The sequence below is a fragment of the Vicugna pacos genome, chromosome 2, assembly GCF_048564905.1.
Source record: "Vicugna pacos chromosome 2, VicPac4, whole genome shotgun sequence".
In the NCBI taxonomy this organism is placed as follows: domain Eukaryota; kingdom Metazoa; phylum Chordata; class Mammalia; order Artiodactyla; family Camelidae; genus Vicugna; species Vicugna pacos.
Genome location: NC_132988.1, coordinates 63,517,317 through 63,539,629, shown reverse-complemented (window position 1 = coordinate 63,539,629; position 22,313 = coordinate 63,517,317).

Here is a 22,313-nt window from a genome sequence, read left to right as displayed (position 1 = left end):
CAACGGGACACCAAGCAATTCACTAGGTGTCCTTAGTTTATGATCTTATGCCATTAGAGATACTTCTATAAAAACTTGTAGAAACATAGCTATAATTTCAATCTTCGGTCATGATTTCACATCTTTTCAATAATTCAATAACTCTGCTCAACTTTGTCCATCAGCAAATAGTACCACCCTGAGGAACCATCAGCCCATATCCCTCACAATGATCCTCTCACTGTAAAAACAGAAACCCATGTCCTGGTCTCAGATCCCAGTGAAAGGGGCCAGACACTCTGGCAGCTGAGTCAACTGGTAACTAATAAAGGCCGTAGTGGGCACTTCACAAAAAACAGCACACAATATGTATGTCTCTGTTTCCCATTGCTTTCAGGCTTTCACAGCAAACAGAGAAGAATCTTCCAAAATGTCTGCCTGCAGTATAATAAAATAATGTAGGTTCAGTATTAATATCATGAAACACTGATAAATGGTGAAAATATAAACATGATAATAATTATAAAGGGCACACAGAGAGAAAAGAACAAGTCTGTTTGAGGATGGCTTTTACTTTCTAGCGAAAAGCGAGGAATATTACTTCTTCTCCAAAAATCTCAAATACAGAAATAATTTAGAATGTGCCTTTATCTTGCTTCTCTGACCTGTGCTTCCATAAAGGTTAATATTTGGATTATTTGTCTGGCTTCTGTAAAATCTAATGCTAGATACTTCTACAGACTTAATGATTCCCTGGATATGGAAAAACAGCCAGGCCTGTCCAGTGCAGCAGCAGCGTCTCCTTACAGTGCTGCCGCTGTGCTTGGTATTTCAGGCCTGCTTTGCATTCATCCCCACTGCATTTGGTGAAGCCTGTTCATGAAAGAGAGCGGTAAGGATTTCCTGCAGATTTCAGTCTCCTTGATTTATTAACTGATTTCTATACAGTGGTTGTTTTAATACACTCCTCACTAGTGATGACACAGAGAATAATTACCATCCTATAAATGATCAGGAAAGTCATTTTCAATATGAAACTAATAATCTTTGATTATTGAAAGTCTAGATAGACCCAATCTCTCTTTTCTAGGATACTGCAATAACAAGGTATAAAGCAGGGTCTTAAATACTCTTTCAGTGTGTTAATGTCATTGACATCAGTGAGAGGGTCAAAGCAAACACACGTTTTGTAGGGCTAATTGTTTTCCTTAAGTTTCCTTGAAGCACAGTTGAAAGAATTATCAACAGATTTAGCAATAAAATGACCAAAATATTCATTATGAGGCAATTCTAATAAATTGTGTATTCTTTTAAAAAATGCATTCAGCTTAAACAGAAACATATCAAACTATGATTTCAATGAAATGGTCTTAATTGGTGCTAGAAGTAAAATAATATATTACTAAAGAAAAATACTACATAAAATCAATTTTGAATCACTGCTTGGGTCAATGAGCTCAAATTAATATTGATATTGTATGTGTCACTCTTAACTAAAGAAAAATAACATGGCTAGAAAATGTTCATATAATGATGCTGCTCCGGTTGGCTTTCTGCCACTTAAGCAAGTAACGGTGGCTTTTTGTTAGGCTAGTAAAATTATATTCTGGTGTGAAAAAAAATTATTCTTTAGTAACTATTTCCATTATATAAAAATGTTCAATAGTTCAAAGTTCATTTGAAACTTCTTTTATAAACTTTTTTCTGGATTAATAATGTCTGGAAATTAGATATTCACAACAGAGACTTTTCTTTTTCTGTCTCTTGATTTTTCTCTAATACGAATGAATGTTATGAATACCTTCTTCTTCCTTTTGGTTTTATAGATACAAGAATAAGACAGTTGTTTTCCAATTCAGCATTCTAAAACTGTTATCTGCCAAATCATATAAAGTTAGGAATGCTCACAATCCCTACATCACCATGAACCACTATGATCTATACCTCTGTGTCCATTTTTTTGAATACGGCCACTGTGACAGCATGGACATTTTAAATGGCAACATTGCTGTTGACACCATCACAGTACATCTTGAACTGCAGAGTTCTTTCCTCATTAATGTGACTTTTTAATAATTATTATTTTTATAATTCATTTTATCATGACTTCTTTGTATGGATATTTTAGGCATTTGGACACTTGAAAAAACAATTTTCTTCTGTAAGAATAAAAAAGCTCTACTTTTTTTTCCAAATGGAGTTAGAGTTTATAGATTCCTGTTCCTTTTTCCTTCTTTTCTTTTTCTTTTCTTCATCCCTTCCACAAAATCCTCAGAGAAGCAATAAATAATTGCATCATATTCTAGTTCACTAAATACTAATTTAGTAACTTCATGTGAAAATACTTTCTCCTATTTGTATATCCTCAGTGAATCCTTTTATATTTCTTCAAGTAAATAGCATTTTTGTGTAAGAATAATATGGATAATATGGATGAACTGTAATAGTTACACTTTAATTTTACCCACTGTATTAGTCAGGGGTCAGAGAAATAAAACCACTGAGATATATATATATATATATATATACACACACACACACATATATATACACACACATACATATATATACACACACACATACATATTCACACACACACATATACACATTTACATACATATCTGTATACATATATATATACATATATAACTACACATCTCTCTATATATATCTACCTATCTAAAGAAATTTATTATAAGGATTGGCTCACACAATTATAGAGGCTAAGCCCTCAATCTGTTGTCTGCAAGCTGGAGACTCAAGAAATTTGGTGGTGTACTTCCAATTCAAGTCCAAAGACCTCAGAAGCAAGAGAGCTGATGGTGCAAAACTCAGTCCAAGGGCAGGAAAACACTGATGTCTCAGCTGACCTCTCAGGAAAAGAGAGTAAATTCTCTCTTTTCCACATTGTGTTCAATTCAGGCCCTCAGTGAATTAGAGGATACCTACTCACATTGGGGAGGGCAATCTATTTTATTCAATCTACCAATTCAAATGTTAATCTCATCCACAAACAACCTCAGACACACTCAGAAATGATAGTTAACCAAGTATCTGGACACCTCATGACCCAGTCAAGTTGATACATAAAATTAACTATCACATTCACATATTATTGTTCCATTTGACTATTTTTCCCTGTTAGTGCTGATAAAATACATTACTTTATAAAATTATGTTGATATATCATTCATAATTACTTTCTCTCCAAAACTAGGACATGTGTTTCATTTGCTTTCCGTACACTATTTTTTCCTTTTCTTTCTTTCTTTCTTTTTTGATATGGGAATCCAATAATCAGGTATACTACAGGAATTCAAAAAGTAACACAAAACAGGCCTTGACAAAGCAGAAGGAGGTGAGAAGAGGAGATCAGGATTCGGAGAAGGAGGATACTGAGCTCACCTCCCCCCACGAACACATCAGAAAAATATCTACACGTGGAGCAAATCTCACTGAAAACAAACTGGAGGTGCCAGAAAATCTGTTATACAACCAAGGCTGTAAAGAAAGAACCACACGGAGTCAGGCAGGAAGGGAAGAAGTCATCAGGTCAGGACTTGGACTCTTAGGAGGCGATACAGAAGAGGAGGAGGATTACATGGGCATGGACATCCTCCCTGGTGAGTGAGCCATTTGAACCACATTTTGGGCACCACAGCCCTGGGGTTCAAGACCAGGAAAATAAGTTCCATTAGCTGTTAACTATAATCTTTTTAAATAGATGAATTATTTTATTTATTATTTCAGTTACATATGTTTCCAGGTATTCTGAGTTCCACCTGAAGATATCTGTAATGTCAATACTGAACATGTATTTGCTAATAAAATTGAGATTACAAAGAACTAAACATTAAAAATATGAACTGTTCTCACATCAGTTAATATTATATTTCCATCTTCTCTTAGGATAATTTTCTTCTTCAAAAGTAAGGTATGTAAATATCAAATATTTGGTGAATTTTCACTACAATTCATATTCTTCTTAGTTTATTACGGAAAAAATATAATTAAATAAAAGTGGACATTGATCTATTTTTCTAGTTTAAGATTTTTTTGTTGTATAAGTGTGTAAACTACCGTACTGTGCATTTTGGGGCATGAGGTATTAAAACATTACTCTGGTTAAGACTACTGTTATCTATTGAAATTAATTCCTAATATTCGGTATTTATTTAGAAATATTTAATTTAAGTGACATTTGAAATCATCATAACCTTATTTTTAAGAAAGTTTTATTATTTGATTGTTCTATGGTATTAAATTGTTCAATTTTCTATGAAGTTTAATCAAGTATATATCATATATAAACACATACATATGTATTTTATAAGTAACTGTCATTTTTATAGAATATATAAGCAAATTAAAAAGTTAAACCAGAACTAAAATTTTATTTGTCTGCTACCAATTAGGAATTGTCAAAGGCTTTGTCATATCATCTCAATCACAAAAGCACAGATTTTCATAAATTTAAAGAAGAGAGACAAGGCATGTATCTGTTCCCTTCATTATAATGGGAAAGAAATGACTCAACAGTTAACGCCGGGGCATTGCTTCCAGTAGGGAGATATAAACAGAGTGATAACGTCAGCAGTATATGTGATTCTTTTTCAGCCTAAAATCCAAGTAACATGTTAATGCTTATATTCAGGGAGATTTTAGGTGTTCTGCCCTTGTGGCAAAAAGAAGACTGTTACTATGGCCAGAAAGAAGAGCCCAGCATAGAAAAACAAAGAGAATTCACGGTATGGAAACAAAACGATAAGATATTTTACGGTATTGACACTCCCAAGGATTAATGTATTTGACAATAGTGATACTCCCAAGGATACATCAAGCACAGAGCTGTGCAGAGCATAGTGGACAGAGTAGGCTTGAGAGGCCCCACTAGACTAAATTATGCAGAAGTGCATCAAGATTAAGATAATAGCAAGCAATTGATTGTATCAGTGCAGCACAACTGGTCATGATTGAAAGATATTCGGGAAAAACATTGAAAATCTTGACTAAAGCAGAATAAAGACCGTTTTCCTACCTTTACTAAGAATTATAAGTCGACTATCAGAATACAGTGAACAATGATTTTATTTATTTTGCATATTTATTCTTGTATAATGTACATTAAATAAGCGTATTTCCCATCATAGAATATGATTCGTTATTCTCTATAAATCTGTTAGAAACAAGACAAATGATTTTTTTTAATCCTTACAAGTATTTAATATACAGGTACTTGGATTAAATTTATCATGAGCTTTAGTCAAGTGAGCAGAAAAAAATGTGGTATGACTTTTAAAATCCTGTCACTGTAAGACCAACTTCTGTTTGGGTCCCTTAGAGCTTCTATTTTAAAAAGTATGATTAATTTTGGTGAAAGAAATACTGTGTAAATAAATGGAAGGGGAAATGTATATAGACATTGACAATAAAAAGCATAGTTACACTCCAGACTCATAGACATAGTGGATAATCTTGTGGTTACCAGAAGGAAAGGGAGTGGGAAGAGATAAATTGGAAGTCCAAGATTTGCAAGCATTAACTACTATATATAAAAACAGATAAAAGTATTTCTTCTGTATAGCAAAAGGAACTATACTCAGTATCCTGTGGTAACCTATAATAAAAATGAATATGAAAATGAATATATGTATGTACATGTATGACTGAAGCATTATGCTGTACACCAGAAATTGACACATTATAACTGACACACTGTAACTGGTTACACTTCAATAAAAAATATATATAAAAATAAAAAAGTATAGTTATACTCAAATATAATTATTTTTTATCTGCCCCTCACCAAAGTAATTGTATTTTTCTCCTTCTTCCTATGGAGTCTCTCCAAATTGATTTTGCAAGTAATACCACATTATTAAAAAACTGTCTGTGAAAAGAAAAAAAATTGAAGAAATCTGCCTTCTAAGGTTGTGAATTAGCTCTTTTCGAATAACTATTGACAAAGCCATCAAATACAAACTGGCCAAATGAATTGTGTTATGTGATATGAAGCAAATAATTCACTTCCCATCCTACTTGACTATCTTTTCATTCTTGCCCATAAAAAGTAATGTTTTGATAACTAGCATTTCTGATACCTTCCTGGGAGGAAATAATATTGTATCAATAAAAAAAGATCTGATGCACATCTAGCATTTAATGGGTTCAATTAAATGCTTTGTCCCACCCTCTACCCCCAAAATACATTTTTTCTTGTTGTAGGGAAGAAAATCAAGCTTAGTGTTCAGCTCTGGTAGTCAACTTCCTATAGAAACTGCAGTAAATTTACTGCAGTAAATTCCCACTCAGGCAAAGTGACGTGATCCTCTAACCACTTTTGCTTTCCTTTCCTAACAAAATGATACATACCAACTGCGTGAGGATCTCCTGCAGTTTTAGAAAAGAGAAGCATTCTCTTTATGTACGATTAAAGGAGTTATTGCAATAGAAAGCTATCATAGAAATTTTATAGTTACTATTGTGCTATTATAGCTCTTATTAAGTTGAAACTACTCAAAAGTAAAGAATAATTACTAGATAAATTAGAAAACCATGGGAATGCAAGTTTATAAAAAAAAAAGTCTAGGGAGAAATTATGGAAGAGTTGAGTATACATATTTGAATTTATTTAGAAAAATTTATTGTAGGTAGGTAAGGTAAGGAAAATGAAGGTGGAAAAATACACTATAAAGTAATAAAGCTTGACAATGATATTTCAAAGGCATTGCATGTCTCCACAACAAATGGTCACCAAACTGATTTGAAGTACTTAGAAGAAGAACTGAGAAGCACATTCTGGTGAGGTAAGATGGGCTTCAGAACAATAGGAGGTAAAGGAGACAATCCAAAAGTTATCACGAACAAGGCAAATAAACATACATTATTATTTGGAGCTTAAAAAAAATGAAATTTTGAGAGCTATTACATCAAAATGATCATATGTACTATTTACTGTAGTAAACTTCAGCAATAAATGTAAGCAAAAGAGAAACAAAGTTTACTATTTGTTGTCCAGTAAAAGAAGAAAGCACATAGATAACCACAAAAATAAACAGTCATGCTTACAAAGTGATACAGTCTATGAAGTAAAGGAAACTGATGCTCTGAGATTATTAAAAAAGGAAATTATTTATTTTAAAGATTCATGGAAGGGTTTTTTTGAGAAATTGACTTTCAAGCCAAAACCTCATTAATGACTATGAAAAGCTTGGCAAAAGTATTTGGAGCACAGAGTGGAGGGAGTCAACTAAACAGAGGTGTGCTTCAAACAAAGAGAGATGAAATTTTAAAGGCCTAAAAGAATTTTCCAGACCCTGACTGAAAGCCAAGGTGTTAAGAGTAAGTGATAACAAGAGTGGTGGAAGATAAAGCGGGATAGGCATCAGGAGAGCAAGGTCATAATTTTTTAATTTTATCTTGAATGCAATGCAAAGCTATTGAAAAATTTAATCAGATACATATGACACCATCCGATCTCAGTTTATGATAATTTTGGCTGCTATTAGCAGATTGGATCGGTTGGGACCAACAGTGGAAGAGCATTTGTTATAGAATATAAAGCAAGATGACTAAGAAAGTGTGGGGGGTAGAGATGGAGATAATTGTCACTTTTGATGTATTGTTTTTGAGGCAAAATTGCAGGATGTGGTGTTCAATTATATATGAAGGTTGTTCTGCTTTCTTCCTTGAGCAACTAGTGGATAGTGGTGTCATTTACTGAAATAATGAAGACTACAAGAGGAGCTAGCTTATTTGAAGAGTTAAGACAGAATTAATTTTGGACCTGTCAGGACTGTGATGATTGCAAGATCTCCAAATGTAGATGTACGGGTACAGTCGATTATTACTGATGGGTCCTGAAACTCAAAAGTGAACCCAAGGCTGGTGATATACTTTTGGGAGAGGTAAGCATACAAATGGTTTTCAAAGGTATGGAAATGATATGAGTTAGCCAAAGTAAGTGTATTTAGCATGAGAGAGAGAGAGAGAGAGAGAGAGAGAAGGCACAATGCAAAGACCTGAGGTTGTATGAAAAAGAGAAATAGCCAACAAAGGAGACATAGAAGAAAACATAATGAGGAAAGGAAACACACAGCCGAAAGAACACGGTATCATGAAATTGAATTCAAGACTATTTTTAACCAAATCCAAAATAAATCAAACAATGCGGAGAAGTCAAGTGAGACAAACAATGAGAAATGCCCATGGGTTTGACAACATAGAGGTCACTGGTGACTGTCACATGAGCAGAGGACAAGATGGAACTGGAGCCAATAAAACTTGTGATAGTTTCCGATGAAGAGAAGGAGCTGTCTGGATAAATCAACCTACTATCCCAGAGTTACCTTACAGGAACAAATGGGAACAAATGAATAATGTATTTTTATGTATATAAAGAAGTTCAAAGTAATTTCTTACTTAACAAATCAATTAAAATTAGAATCCAGTTGGCTTACTTTTCCTAAAATTTATGCATAATATCGTATTTTAAAATACAATCTACTTTTTCGTTTTGCATTGTCATTTAATTGCTCCTGGAAAACACGATTATCAGTATTCCAGTAATCTTAGAGGAGAAGAAAAAAGGATAACATGAATCTGACAAATACTCATTTCAAAAGGTCAGCAAAATGAAAGCCAATAAATATTTGAACTAAAGGGACTTTAGACATTTTGAAGTTTACCCCAAACTTAACAGATAAGGAAATTAAACCACTATAAAGAATAGCTTCTTAGTCCAGAATATTGCAAATATAAAATTATCTGTGCTATTCTAGTAAAAAAAAAAAAGTCCCCTGAATTCAGTAAATATTAATAATACCATTACTCAGAAATTAGACTTTTCTAAAAATAAACATGAAAAGTAACTGCTATCTGAAACAATTCCTAGAATGCTGATTTCAAAATTGGTCTAGCACAGGGAACAGTTACCTAATTACCTATTAGACTACAAAGTAAAAAATACATACTTTTTCACATTTCAGAGAAATTTTACAGCCAGCTCAGGTGACTGGAATTTACTAGTTTACTAAGCAGGGCTGCTCTTTTCTGATTTTCATTCTTTGACCACAGGAATGCTGGTGGCAAAATCTGATGTCATTCTATGGACTGTAGCTTTTCAATAAACTGTGCTTCAGTTTTAAATATCGGGTTCTTGCTTTAATTATGTGTTTACACTGTGGTCAACCGGACTCACTTCTACATTTGGAAGAGTTCCCAACTGGACTCTCAATAACCAAATGAGACAACTTATACAGAAGTACATGCCTGGCCTGATTAAACACGTGATCATCTCTGTGCACTACTTTTCACCTTAATAATTTAAAGACAGTCCTCAATAAAATTTTCATTTTCGAGCATACACTTGGTAGTTTTAAGAAAAGAGGCTAATAAATAAGCCTATCAATATTAAGAATAAAGTAACATGGTTTTCACAAGAAGTTAATTTTTCATAGATTTAGGTAGATTGCTTTATTGAAATAAGGAAGAAAAATGAGGGAGAGAAGGAGGGAGGAGGGGCACGAAGGAGGAAGGATGAAAGGAAGGGGAAAAAATATTAATGTGAAAAATATATATTTCTGAAAAAAAAAGGGTTTTCAGTGCCCCTTCCTTGATCTTTTTACAATAAACAAACAAATCTGTCCCTAATTCAGAACATCTTAAGTGGGCATTTAAGATGAAATCAGTAAAGATGAGTAATCCAGCAGTTATAAAAGACTGTAACTTCCATCTTGCCGATATTCTCTGTCGCTTTCTCAGCTTGCATGTTTTGATGAAGCAAGCAACAGAGGAAACTCTCCAGGAACAGTCAGCTTGGAACTGAGGCCCAACAGGCTGTAAAAATTGAATTTTATCAAAACTACATGAGCTAAGAAACAAACTTTCAAACCTTCTCTAGCCCTGGCCAAAACCTCGATGTAGCCTTGTGAGATATTCTGAAAGAGAGGACCCAGGTAACCAATGATTCATTTCCAACACCTAGAAACAGTGAGATGATTATTATATTGATTACTATGTGTTGTTTTAAGCAATTAAGTCTGCGGTAATTCGTTACTAAGCAATAGATAACACCATGACCTCAAAATCCAGAGTACATGGTACTGCATTGTATATTTGCAAATTGCTAAGAGAGTAGATCTTAAAAATTCTCATTACAAGGAAAAAACATTGTGTGTGGTGATGGATGACTTATTTTGCAATATACACAAATACTGAATCATGATGTTGTACAGCTGAAACTTATATAATGTTATATGTCAGTTATATCAATTACAAGAAAAATCTGAAGTACAGATACTGGATAATCTAATTAGTGAAAGTTTTGTCACATACATTATTACACTGTGTGAACTCTGTCCTGTAGATGAGCATTTTTGCTAATAAATTAGGGATGTTATCTCTTGGGAGAATATTTCTCACTTTTAATAAAGTTTCTATAAAATGTAAGGTTTTGCTAAGATCATTTGTAAATGCAAACTAATTTTAAAAATAATGTTTCAGAATTGAGATAATAAGAAAAAAATCTGTAAAAACACTGGGTGAGACACATCTGATTTTTTTTTAAATAACAACTTTTTTTTTTAACACAGTCTCAACTTTTACTGAGGTAAGAACTTTTCCCTAGAGCTTGTTTAGTATATTGATCACTTAAATGTAAAATGCCTCCTATTAAGCTACAATAATACACAAACTCATGAAGTTGCTAAAGAATTATTAGAAGATTGTGAATTGAAAAGAGGTAAAATCCTACCAGTAAATTTAACATATCTGTCCAGTTTTTGATCAAGCAAAACTGTCCACACATGGCTTAAAGGCATACACGTATGCCTGAGGCATACACAAACCATACTATTTCAAAGTTTGGAAGAAAAATAAAAACTGTCACTGTGAAGATCGCCACTAGCAAAGGAAAAATAAAAGAAAAATAGCCTTTATAAAATACAAATTACACTGTTTTCAAGCTCCTTGTATGAATATTATTACATAAAATATGCAATGGCCAAAGAAAAAAAGTAACAATTTAAAACTTTTGCCAAAGAAGTATATGGATAAATATATATATGAATGTTACATATTTTGTATTATAGATTACAGATTATTGACTATATTTGAAGAGATCATTTTCATTGCGTAAATGCACAGTTGAGCACAAGGAAAATCAAGCATGAAAAGCAGATGAAATACAAAAGATGTTGAGAAGTATGCTTTTAACTTATCTAAAATCTTATTACTTTTTATCCTCAGTTGATATAAGAATAAATGTATTTTTACATGAACATGAAGCAGCACAACAGAAATAGTAAATAATGTATAAACAGTCTGTCTTTTCAAGATGGCTATTTGCCTTGTGAAGTTATATACAGGAAACTACAGAAAATTAGAGCTTTAGGACCTAATCCAAAATGATGGCTAGAGAAAGAAAGAAAAAAGATTATGGCCTGTGTATTTATTTATAGGAGAAAACAATAAGATACTTTCTGAGAAATAATAATAAAACATGATGCACTGGGGGTTTTAAAAACACAGCTAATCTTCCTTTACATCATTCCAAGGCAGAAAGCAACTGAATATAAACTCTGCTAATCTTTAAGCAATCAAAGGTGCTTGAGATGTTTCTGCTACTCTTTTCCATCATACACAACTCTCATGATCAGAATGACTAAATATCCATATCATATTTCCATGTAAGAAAATTATGAAAAATATTCCATGCATACCTGGGACTTTTTTAAGCAAGGAAATGACATTAGCTAATTTGTTATTAAAGGTAACACATACATGTGGAGAGACTATTTCCCCTCCTTTGAACCCAGTTAGATCATTTTGGCTGCATTAACAAGTAGAACGCAAGGTAAAGGATGCTGCATGACTTCTGAGGCTACCTCATAAAAGGCAATCTCACTCTCAGGAGGCTTGTCCTCGGAAGCCAAGGCTACACGCAGAGGAAGCTGCTCAAACCCACAGCCCCAGGTTTTAGCTGAAAGCCAGCATTAATCACTTGACATGAGAGTGAAGGGGCCTTCAAGTAATTCCACATCCCAGCTGACACCAAGTGTGACAGTGACAAGCTATCACCACCAAGCCCTGCCCAAAAGGCACACTTGTGAGCAAAATAAATGTCATTGTACTTTAACCCACCAGTTTTGCAGTTATTGTTTTGCAGCCACAAAAACTGGAATGGTTACTTGGTTTTTGTTGCTTGTGTGTTTGTTCATGTGTGTGTCCATGTGCTTTTGGAGGGGAGGCAGTTTATGCATCCAATTAAGAGCTCAGTTTTGAACATGTACCGAAAAGATATGCAAGTTGATATGTCAAATATGCAGTTGGATTGAGTTTGGAATTCAAGGAAAACTAGCCCAGAGATAAAAATACAAAATCATTAGCACAGATTATAAATAAAATCATCCAGACATGTAGTGTAATTAAGTTAATTTTTTTAAGTAGCTAAGAAAAGTTACATAGAATAATAGCACTAAATCATCAAAATTAATGCTATGGTCTGCAAATTACTAGGCCTCAGGTGTTAGGTATTGACACTCAATATATTTCTTCAATGAGAATAACATAGCAATGATAACAATAAGATCATTTATTTAGTTACTACATGCCAGGCATTTTGCTCTAAAGTTAAGCTATCTGTACATATGATCTAATTTCAAATGCAGATTAAATCCATGAAGTTGTTTTTAAATTTCCTTCATTTAAGGAATATGAAAATTAAGTCTAAGGGAGGATGGTAACCAACCCATAGTCATGTAAGCAGTGACTGACAAGACCTTAATTTTGCTTAATTCTGTGTGACTACTGCTAAATTATGCTGATCTTTTCTTATAAGTTTTTGTATGTTCGCATTTAAGCAGTTTTATTCCAGTGTATTTTTAAAATTTCTGATGGTTTATATATGCTTATCACATAGGCAGTCTTCCCTAATTGTGAGATAGAAAAAGGTAAATTTAAAAAGGTTATAGATGTGATATTGTGGGAAAATGTAATGATTTCCCCCCTTTTCTTTTATTACATTTTATAATTTGAAAACAGAGCAATAGGTGCTTGATAGCTTGAAAGAGAGGAGAAAAATACACAGAAGAATTTTTGTTACACTGCTTGCAATATAACACCAAAATAAGTATGGACAACCACATGTGAGAAATCTATCAAAATCTCCACATGATGTCAAATGATAATATTGATAAATTTTTTTTGCTAAATTATCTGTTTTCTGGCTCATAGGATACTAGACCTCTATTTATAATGACCTGGTATAAATTTACTTAACTAATAATTATACCTAAATACAACTAAATTTTACTCAATCAAATCAATCTTATTTTTATAATTTTATCAAACATTATTATAAAGTCTAAAGATCTATTTAATATTTAAAAATACTTACACAGTCTATTTTAAATACTCATCATGGTCATATTCTAAGATTCATTTGAATAAAAAACTACATGTTTGCATTCATCCCTTCAATGAGTTTTTTACCACATATTTTCACTTCCCTTATCTTTTTTTTCTTATTTATAAACATGAAGAAATCAGCTTGGAATCACAAAAAAACTGATATACCCAAAAGCCACAGTATAAGGAAGCTCTAAGTAAAGAATAACCCACACAGCCAACAAACGAGTTAATTGTCTAATTCTAAATGAATCCCGTAAAATTGGACCGTAAGAGATCAAGCCTAAATTTTCTTGGGAGAAGCTCTCATAACTGCCAGCTATTTGGGATTATCTCTTATCTGAATGTGTGAATTTGTTCTTAAAAATTTAGATTTACGTGTTCAGATCCCAATGTGTAGAGGGAGGAGCTGAAGCAATGGATCTAGTTAAGAGCAATGGTGACCAATTCCCCACACATTCATCCCATACTGCGCTTTATTTCTGGAAATAATATGATTGACAGCAATACAGCCTGGTAGCTGTGATTATGAATTCTTGAGTGGCACCTACTTGGTTTTCAAGGTCATCACAACTTTAAAATTTCACATCTTTAAGAAAAAAATTACATATCCTGTGTCATCCACCGAGTCCTCTGTATTGATTTGACTCTTGCCCCAGGATTCCCAACATCAGACCAGTCAGCAAATTCCCTTCTTCATTAGGAATGTCTCTTCAATTCTTCCCATAATATAATTAGAATTTTTTTCTATTACTCCACTAGTCAAGATTCTTGTCATCATAAGTCTGGATTATTCAAGCAGCTACCCAGTCTCTTTCTACATGGTAGATTTAGTCTTTGGTCCCAGTTCTTTGCTCCCTCCCTAAATTGCAGCTGTACTGCCACACCCTTTGCCCTGCACCATTGTGGTACTACTAGAATGCACAATGTATTTTTCTATCCCATTGACGCTGACTTCAGCCACTGACTTGCTTTGGCCCATGGAATGGAAGGGAGTGACAATAACTAGTTCTGAGCTGAAGCTCTAAGAGTCAGCAGGTGTTTCTGCTTCTGCTTGTTTCATTGCTAAGAGAAATGTCCCTGGTAGACCCTGATTCAGGATAGAACACTGTGGGGCAGACCTGAACTCAACCTGCAATCTATAGTAAGCCTAGACAACTGGCAACCTGAAGGAAGAGTGCTTCAGCTGATCTGCAAAACTATGAAAGAGAAGCTATAAATGCCCACTGTTGTGGGCCACTGATATTTTGAGGCTCTCTGTTGTACAACAAAAACTGACTAATATCCAGCCTTTAGGCTCTCTTTCCTCTGTTTGATAGAATGCACTGCTGCCAGTTTTAACCTCTATAATACCACTGGAATTCACCTTTTTACGGCTCAAATGTTTTATTGTTCCCCATCACCTAAAGAAAAATTCCAACATTTTAACTTGATCGTTCACAACCTGGCTACTACTTACTTTTCCTGACTTCAAATACACCTAAAAATGAACCTGTTCATTCCTGCACACTGATGAATCCATGGCTACAAAAGCATTTATCATCTATTTCCTGGTTTTCCCTGTAGCTCATTACTCACCTCCTCTCTTCTTATCCTCTTTCATGAGCAACAAATATTTGAAAGCTTTAACATATTTATAAACAATAGTTGCCTCTTGTGGGGAACATCAAAGGTATTTTGTAATCTTGTAGAAAGATTAGGCTGTTGATGTCCACATAAAGGTCAGGTGAAGATGGTACACTCTGCCCTTCACTCCTGAAGTCCTTTAAGCCACAAATGCTGAGTGACTATTTGGTGGTTTAAATAGCTTCCACATACATGGCACTTTTAAGCTGCTCCAGATGGACACTATTATCTTAGCTGTGTTTACCATGTTAACTAAATATTTAAAAGCAATCAAATGGATATACATCTCAAGTGCAAACAGAAATCAGAGGGAAGATGAAGACTTAATTTTTCCTTAGCCCTGATAAGCCAATATGACATTATTTGCTTGTTTTGACTTACAATTTTGTTGTTGTTTCTCAGTGTTTGAACCCACTCTTGAGATTCTCAGGCCAGCTTGAAACTTACTATGTATCTTAGTTGCTTCCTCCAAATCCCAAATCATAACTGTATGCTCAACTGTCCCAGTCATGAATATCTCCTCCTATGAAGTTTTCTCCCTTATTGGATTGACCCTTTTCATGTGCTGTCTTTTATATAAATTTTATTTTTAAATGGATATATCCAAATCCCCTAGCTAGACAGTAAACCTTGAAGAGTCAAACCAGTCGTTTGTAACTCCAAAAACTAAAGGGTACCCTACATATTGTAGGCAGAATGTTAAAGAAAGAGCGCAGGATCTGCCCCATAGACCTAAGTGCAAAATATGACTCTACCAATGGACACTATGACAGTATATGTTACTAAGCTCTCCATACTCTAGATTAACCATGTTTGAAAGCATGGGAAGTGGGGGGAGTGGGTGTGTAAGTATTAATACCTAATACCTAATACATTTGGGACAAGGTAGTTGCTTAACAGCTCTTAGTTACCAATCCCATTTCACTGACCTCATATTCTAAAACATGAAAGTTTTCACACAACAGGTCTATTCTGGGAGCCCCCATATCTACCACATTGCTCCAATTCATGATTAAGAGTCCAGTTTTTTTTTTAATGAGATTTGTGGAAATTTTTTTGGTTTTGCTCTGGCTTTTTCGGGGCGGGGGGAGATAATTAGGCTTGTTTGTTTGTTTATATAATGGAGATACTGGGAATTGAACCCAGGACCTCATGCATGCTAAGCACACACTGAGCTATACCCTTCTCCCAGAATGTTAATTTTTTTCCAGAACTGCTTTTCACCAAGATGTCAATAGCCCATTGCTATCTGCAGCAAACCACAATCAAAATCAAAGAACTCAGACCCTATTGTTCTGTTCCTAGAAATGCAGAAAAGATAACCTAGGTAACAGAGCACAGAGCTATGTGAGGTATTTTCCAGACTTAGAGGTAAAGTATCCGTTAAAATGGGAGAAAAGCTGAAAGGGAAATGAGCACACCATTTTTGTTTGATTTTAATTTAGATGCTCTTTCCTAGCACAGATTAAAATTGACAAAAGTTATATTTTATCTAACTAGGTAGCAGCCTGAAAGCCAAATTTAAGTAGGGCTGCTTTAAGAAAGCTTTATCCAGTTTCAAAGTTCTGAAATTCATAGTGTGATGCCACAGTGGAGGTCTGATAGCTCAGACCACCTGCTAGGCACTCAATAAATATATGACAACAATTGATTAAACCATAGATGCAGTTTAATGATTGAGTACCACATACCTCTTATGATATATCAGTAACAAACAGCTGTTTATTTGCTTTATCAAGAATCACCAACTTCAGCATCAACATTATGGCCATAGAATATGTCATTATCTGAAAATTTCATGTTAAGTTTTCAGTTTAAAAATGGAATCTGACTAGTGATAGTCTCTGATCCAACTTTTTTAACTTTCCTCCAGGTGCCCATAAATAGAAAGGAGAAAAGAGTTGTATATAATAATGCCAATAGATAAACAACAAGGACCTACTGTATAGCACAAGGAACTATATTAAATTTCTTGTAATAAGCTATAATGGAGGAGAATCTGAAAATATATGTACATTTATGTATAACTGTATCGCTTTGCTGTACACCTGAAACTAACATTGTAAATCAACTACCCTTCAATAAAAATTAAAATAAAATAGAAAAGCAAGCCATAAACTTACTGCCAAAAGTAAAGAGAAAATTTAAGTAACAAAAGCCTTGGAGATACACTGGCAAACCCAATTAATTAAACCATATTTGCTGCTCCATCCTGTGAAACAAAGTGCATTTACGGCTCTTGAAAGTAGGTAGAAGTGGCTCCAATCCACAATCAGTTTCTTGAGCAAAAGGCAATAGACCTGGACTCATCAGTGTGAAGGCTTTTTGGTGTTGCCTAGAATATGTCACTCTCATTTCCTATTATTAGAATCTTGTCAAAATTATGCTAGAATTTGCATAATACAATTTGCCTTCCAGTCATAGGAATGAGACAGCAAATCTACCAAAGACTACAAAGAACACTTAGCAAAACTATAGCTCACACACATGCTTCCTGAGGGCAAATGTCAGTTTTAAACACAGTGATAATGGCTTCCGTGGGTCAGAGTGACTATGTAGATTACATGGGAGCCTCTTACACGAATTGAGTTTGCCCCCATCCTGAAGCTCTTTTCTATGGACCTTTGCAAGGTGTTCATGAGAAAAACCGGGGACAGGGCAAGAGAACTGAAGCTCCCCTTGTGGCACAGCCTTGGAGGGAGTATTGAGAGTGGAGTATTCATACTTAGAGAAGTGTATCAGTGACTCAGGCTGTGCATGAATGCAGGATGGTGACCAGCTGCTGCTGGGGGAGTGGCAAAAAGTCCACTCTTGCCTGGGACCTAACCCTGTTTTGACAGGAAGAGTTGACTGCCATTGAGGGGGGAAGGGAATCTTCCCTTCACCAGGTCCAAGGCAAAGACGGGCTGATAGCAAAAGTGAAAGGCTCTCTCTAGGTGGAATGGGGCAGACTACTCTTCCACTCCCAATTCCAGCAAAGGCTGGATGCCTCTGAGGGACGGATAGAAAATTGGCCACTTCCAATTCTGCTCTGAAGTAACAGCAGACCAAAGCCATATGCAAAGTCAGGAAATCTGCCCAGGCCTGGTCTCTGCACTGACACAAAACCAAACCCCAGTGCCACGGTAGTAAGAGCAGAGCATTAACTCACAACCAAGACTTCTGACCAACACAAGGAAGAGTCTGGCTACCACGGCGGGAGGAGCAGGAACACACAGGCCTCAGGGACTGCACTGTACATGTGTCTGCCCCGCCCGGACGGCTTTTAGAGAAAGCCCCCTCCTGAGTCTCAGACACACATGCCCTGCTTAACACGGTCAGAGGGGACATGTGACCCCCCAGACAAGCCTTGCAGTAAATAACAAGCAACAGCAACCTGTCACACTGCAGGGCCGGGCAAGTGATCCCTCTGCGATACAGCTGCACGGGATCTGGTGAAAGGAGAGGAGGGAGCACTGAGCCCAACTGTCCAGCACTTTCCTATTTACTGTCATGTGTTGAATCATGTCCCCTTCAAAATTCATTTGTTGAAAAGATAATCCCCACTATCTCAGAAGTTGACCTTATTTGAAATAGGGCCATTACAGATATATTTAGTTAATATGAATTCATACTAGAGTAGGGTAGACCCCTAATCCCATGTGCCTGGTGTTCTTATAAAAGGGGGGAATTTGGAGACAGACATTCCACACAAAGAAAATGCCACGTGAAGATTGGAATCATGCTGCCAAAAGCCAAAGGACTACCAGAAACTAGGAAAGAGAGCTAAAATACACTGCTGACACCTTGGTCTGAGACTTCCAGCCTCCAGAATTATGAGACAATAAAATTCTGTTTTTGAGTCACTCAATTTGTGGGGCTGTTACAGAAGCCCGAGCCAACTGTTACATCCACAGGATAAACAAGGTAGCAATACCCCACTGCTGGAGGCATTTGAATCCCACAGTGCATTAAAGGTACTTACACCAACAACAGAAACACTAACCCAGCTCAACTACTGACTGGATTGACAGCTAAGCATTGTAATGACCGGACCAGAAGAAGGGAACTCGTTTGCAGCCATATGTATTTTTACCTCAGATTCTACTGTTCTTTTACACATATTACCCAGTATTCAATCAAATCTCATGAGACACATAAAAAAGCAAAAAAAGAATCAATTATAAAAAAGAAAATGGTCTATAGAACCAGATGGGAGAGTGCAGGTATTGAAACAATCAAACAGGGACATTAAAATAACTATCGTTAATAGTTAAATAATCTAATGGGTAAAGTGAGCAAGTCCATGAACAGGTGGGGAATTTCAGCAGAGAAATACAAACTATTAGAAAAAAAGAGTCAAGTGGAAATGCTAGGGGAAAAAAAATACCAGAGATGAAGAAATCTATTAACAGGACTATGATAAAGCCGAGGATAGCAGTGGAAAGAATCACTAACTTTGAATCATTTAACTTGAGATATGCCAATAGAAATTATCCGAACTGAAATACCGAAAACAAACAAACAGTAACAAAAATATTTTAAAAAGGAAAGAGCATCAAAAACCTGGGAAAATATCAAAGGGCCTAAAATGTATGTATCATTGGAATACAGGGAAGGGAAAATAAAGCAGAAATATATGACAACATAATGGCTAAGAATTTCCTAAATTAAGAAATGAAAACAAACCACAAACTCAAGAAGCTCACAGAACTCCAAGCAGAATACATGAATACAAGGAAAATCGCACCAGGATACACCATAGTCAAATGACAGAAAGCTAAAACAAAAAGAAAATTTTAGCAACAAGCAGAAGAGAAGGAAGTAGGGAAAGAAGGAAGGAGGGAAGGAAGTGAAAAAATAAAGAAGGGAGGGGAGGCGAGGAAGAAAAATGGAGAGAGAGACGATGAAGGAGAAAAAAAGACGTCCTCAATTATAGGAGTATACAAAATTCTTTTCAATTGTACATGAAACTTTGACCAATATAGATAATAATCTGGACCATAAAACAAATCTCAATGAATGTTAAAGGGTTGAAATCAAACTACATTCTGTGAATTGGAATTCAGTATGATAGCAATAACTGAAATATCCCACAAATAGCCGGAAATTTGTCATTATACTTCCAAATAATCCACGAGGAAAGAACAAATCACAACGGAATTTGGAAAATATTTCTGAACTACATTTCACTCAGTGAAAACACTACATACAAAATATGTGAGATGCAGCAAAACCAGTTAACTCCTCATATCTGTGCTCCTAAACTGTAAGAACAATTATCTTCAGCTGAATGTATCTATTATATCAAAACACAGCATTTCTATAATTAAACTTAAGATGTCCCCACTCCCAATTTGCCCCTCATCCAGTTTCTCCTCTCAGTGTATGGCCTACATGCATGCCAGGGTTTTATAGAAATCATGTTGCCCAAGCTTACTTGTCAATTATCTTTCTAAACATTCATCAATTCTTTTCAATTTTTCCTTGGAAAATTTTCTTGACTCTACTCACTTATTTCCATCTCTATTCCACCACCTTGGTCCCACCACCTCTTCTAGCCTCTGAAGTTTATCTCCTCTTGACTTACATCTAGCGGGTTCCTCACAGAGAGGTCAAAATCACCTTTACATTTAAAAAAAAAAACAATGAATTTCTAGAAAGTCTTCTAGGTGTGCTAGGATAGATTAAAATGACTTCGCTTTGGACAAAATTTGAAACCTTTCACATGGTTTAAGATGCCTTTCATAGTTGCTTGTTTTAAGACTGTATTTTACTACTCTGTCTTCATACTCTTGTTCTTGAGACACTACAAGCATCGCCATTTCTTACACTCACTGCGGTAGGCAAAATAATTCACCTGCTTTCTAAATGATCACATCTTAACCCTGGAAACCTGTGAATATGTTATCCTACACGGTAAGTTACTTCACAAATGTGACTAAGTTAAGGATCTTGAGATGAGGAGGTACTCCCACAGTATCCCAGTTCACCCAATGCAATCACAAGAGTCCTTATAAATAAGTAAAAGTAGGAGACAGAAGAGTCAGAAGAGAGTTTGGGGTGATGTGACTGCTGGCTGGGAGGGACCCATAAGCCAAGATAAACGTAGGCAGACTCTAGAAGTGGCAAAAAGCAAGCAAACAGTTCTTTCTCAGAGTCTCCAAAACGAACACAGCTCTATCAACACCTCGATTTTAGCCTAGTGAGACTGATTTTGCACTTTGACTTCCAGAACTGTTACATAATAAATGTGTGTTAAATCATTAAGTATGTGAACTCTGTTACAGAAGTAGTAGGTAACTAATACACTCACCATGTTCTTTTTGGCCTCAAATTCTTTACATATACTCTATGCCCCTTACCTGGAAATGTCTGCTCTTCCTCACCTCGCTAATTTTTGCTCTTTCTTTATGCCTCAGATTAAATATCATTTCCAATGGAAAATCTTCTCTGCTTCTTACCTACAAACATTAGGTGCCTGTATTTGTTTCCTATTTAGTGTACACTTAGTGGCTTAAAAAAACAGACATTTATTATTTTTCCTGTTCTGAAGGTCAGAAGTTCAAAATCACTTTCAATGGGCTAAAATCAAGGTGTTGTCAGGGCTAGTTCCAGCTAGAGGCTCCAGGGACAGTTTCGTTGATTTTCCCAGTTTCTAAAAGCCACGTACTTACTTGGCTCCTGGCTCATTCTTCCCTATACTTTAACCTCTTGCTTCCATGGTCATATCTCCTGCTATTAACCTTGATCTCCTCTTAAAAGGGTCCTTATGTTTACCTCAGATTTAGCAGCATAATACAGGATAATCTTCCCATTTCAAATTTCTTAATTTAATCATGCGCCAACCCACTCTGCCATAAAAGGTAATATTCATAGGTTCTGGGGATTAGGATGTGAACATCTTTAAGGGGCCATTACACATCCTGTCACATCCTGTACTCCATACATACCCTGGAAGTATTTTCATAATTAAAAACATCTTATATGTCTTTGCAGAATCAAAATTATTTATTTATAACAACTTGTTTAATACTTACTTTTCCTTCTTGGCTGGATTCTTTACAAGGGCATTGAAAAAATATATATGTTTAGTGTAAAATAGAGAGTGGATATTTTTGGACAACTATGACTTCTATATTTTGAAGTCTTGAAAATATTTTCATATGGCAAAAATAAACACTTTTAGGTATATTTTCTGATACCTGTGTCCAGGATAACCCTTGCCACTTTCAAACGTGCAGATTTGTACCTACCTTTTGAAGCTAATCTCTGAGAGAAAGCAAGTAGGTAGAGCCTTGTCTATCTGAACATGATGAAAA